Consider the following 2,471-nt stretch of genomic DNA (forward strand, 5'->3'; position numbering starts at 1 on the left):
AATTGAATGAAAGATTTCTGAATTATTGTGATTAAATGAGTGTTTCCATGAGTTACATTGGGGAAATTATGGTTTTTGAGATTCTTTGAAGGTTTCAGATGATTTTGATGGTCAATGATGATGGTTGAAGGCAAAGTAATGAGCCATGATGATAGTTGAATAATGAGTTACAAAATTCGGAGAAGAATCTGATGAACCACGCGTGTGCGCCGCCTATGCCACGCACATGCGTGGTGGTTCTGCTGGAAAAAGTAAAGGAACGTGAAGGCCACGCATGGCCACGCACATGCGTGGTAAGCAGATCTGGAAGTTTTTTTTTAACAGATGATCCACGCATGTGCGTGGAGGAGGCCACGCATGTAAGACCCAGGATTTTAGAATTAAATAACTAGACTATTGATTTATTTTCGATTTATTAATTTAATTGAGTGTTTATATTCTATTGTTTTATGTTTGATTATGGCAAGTGTTCCATTATGGAACTTTTGACTGTAAGATCGATAGGTTTCGCTTTCCGGAAATCCGATAAAGTTAGACTTTATCTCCGCAGGGACTTAAGTGAAACCCTGCCCCAAAGGATTTGTGTTCGGGGCTCCTTCCGGAGTTTCCGTCCACGTAGTTTTAATCATTTCGTCTCTATAAATTTTTTCCGTGAATGAAGTTTTTTCATCCGGAGAATATTTCCTTAATTAGTTTTGTGTCAGATTTTGGAGCAGGTCGTTTCCAAAATATTTTCTCCTCAAATGATAATAATCACTATTGTCATTTTCCTATAATTCATATTTAGCTTAGACGCATAATATGACGACGTCATATTTGTTCTAATTGTCCCACAATTATTCTTTAGTTCAGTTTTTTCTCACTTTCTTGTCCATGGATCATTTTATTTTGCACAAAGTGATTCAATTTTATACCTTATTATTTCATAGAGTTCCTCATAATTTTTGAGATAATAATATATCACCTCTATATTTTTCTCTTAACTCTATAAGTTAAAATCATTCAGTGTCTAAATAAATTCGTACTGATTTTAAAATATCTTCTCCCTAAATATCTAAACCATCCGTCCTTATCCTCCCTCACTCACGTTCACTCTCTCCTTCTCTTTCATTGTCACGTTTCTTTTTTTCTCTTGCAGCAGACCATAATCTTTCTTCTTATTCTTCTTCTTCTCTATATATATATATATATGTATGTCTGGTACCACTCTCTTGTCCACGCACGTTCTTATCCTCTTCTTCCTTATAATACCAATTATTTAGTCTCCTATCATATGCTAACTTGCGTCCTCTCTCTTCCATTCAACTAAGACCATTTTCTCTCATCATTTTCTTACTTCCTGGACCGAGAGAGAGAAGCAACACCCAAGTGTTTTTATTTTATTTTATAGCATATAAAGAAATCAGCCACACAAAGCTTGTTCCCTTCCTAGTAAATATGAGATTCATTCCTCACCCAGTAAAACAACTTATCTATTTGTGGTATGAATTAAGTTGTTAGTTTATTTATCATGACATGCAATTAATTTTGATTAGCATGCTTTCTCTTTTATATGTGGTAACTACATGGAGTTAACCCTTTCTGTTTGTTACTTGTTGTTTGGGCGCTTAACGCTATTAGGCGATGGAGAATCTTCGAAGGAGCTTAACCTTTGTGCGAGTAGAGATGAAGACTTGAAGGACAGTGGAGTACTCGACGAGTAGAGTCGGGTTTAAGGCTAGAGACTTGGGTTAGAGAGCTTACCGTTTTTGGTTTAAGCTTGCATAAAGATTTTAGGAATTTATATTTGAGGTTTCGGGTAGGTTCTGATGCATTGCTTTCCTGCGGTTTCCCGTTGTGGAGATCGTAGGGAGTATGTCGGATTCATGGTGTCATTGCATAATAGGTTTTTTATTGAGTTGTTTCTATTGGGTAGGTTTTGTAGTTGGGAGTATGTATGACATGTTTTGGAAATACACTTCGAAAAGAAAAAAAAATATACTTATGTTTATACATCCTTTTGGAAAACATTGCATATTTATTTTATCAGATTGTTACCGTAACCCCTGAAATTCGGGGCGTTACAACGCACATGCGTGGCGGGCCGCCCAAAAGTCTATAAATTAGGATTTTGTGATTTCTTTTAGGGATCTGGTACTTTTTTGAACAAAACTTAGAGTTTTAGTTCCTTGGAGCTTGTGGGAGGCTTCTTGGCCCTCTTCTTTCAGGTTTTTGTTCATTTAGTTTGCATTATGAATTCCCTAGCCATGCTTGGCTAGTTTCTCTTTGTACTTTGGGTGAAGTGAACCTTAGTTCTGATTATGGTTTAAACTTCTTATTTTCTGATATGAATAAAGTTTCTTTTCCATATATCTTTTCTCTGAATCAATATTCTCTTGAGTGCACACAAGTGTTTTGCTTTCTTCTTGCACAACGGAAGTTGGTGAGGATTAAGGGACTTGGGATTAGATTGATTTGTTTGCTATCACTTA

The 2,471-nt window shown here is 36.1% G+C and overlaps 1 long non-coding RNA gene across 1 annotated transcript; it reads left to right on the forward strand.

Annotated features, from left to right (window-relative positions):
• The first annotated feature begins 1,225 nt into the window (after nt 1-1,225).
• LOC130748981 (uncharacterized) lies at nt 1,226-1,992 on the forward strand. The gene is made up of 2 exons (XR_009022815.1): nt 1,226-1,481; nt 1,621-1,992. It is a non-coding gene; the product is annotated as an uncharacterized LOC130748981 (long non-coding RNA).
• The last annotated feature ends 479 nt before the right edge of the window (nt 1,993-2,471 follow it).

This window comes from Lotus japonicus, chromosome 3 (genome assembly GCF_012489685.1).
Source record: "Lotus japonicus ecotype B-129 chromosome 3, LjGifu_v1.2".
Taxonomy (NCBI): domain Eukaryota; kingdom Viridiplantae; phylum Streptophyta; class Magnoliopsida; order Fabales; family Fabaceae; genus Lotus; species Lotus japonicus.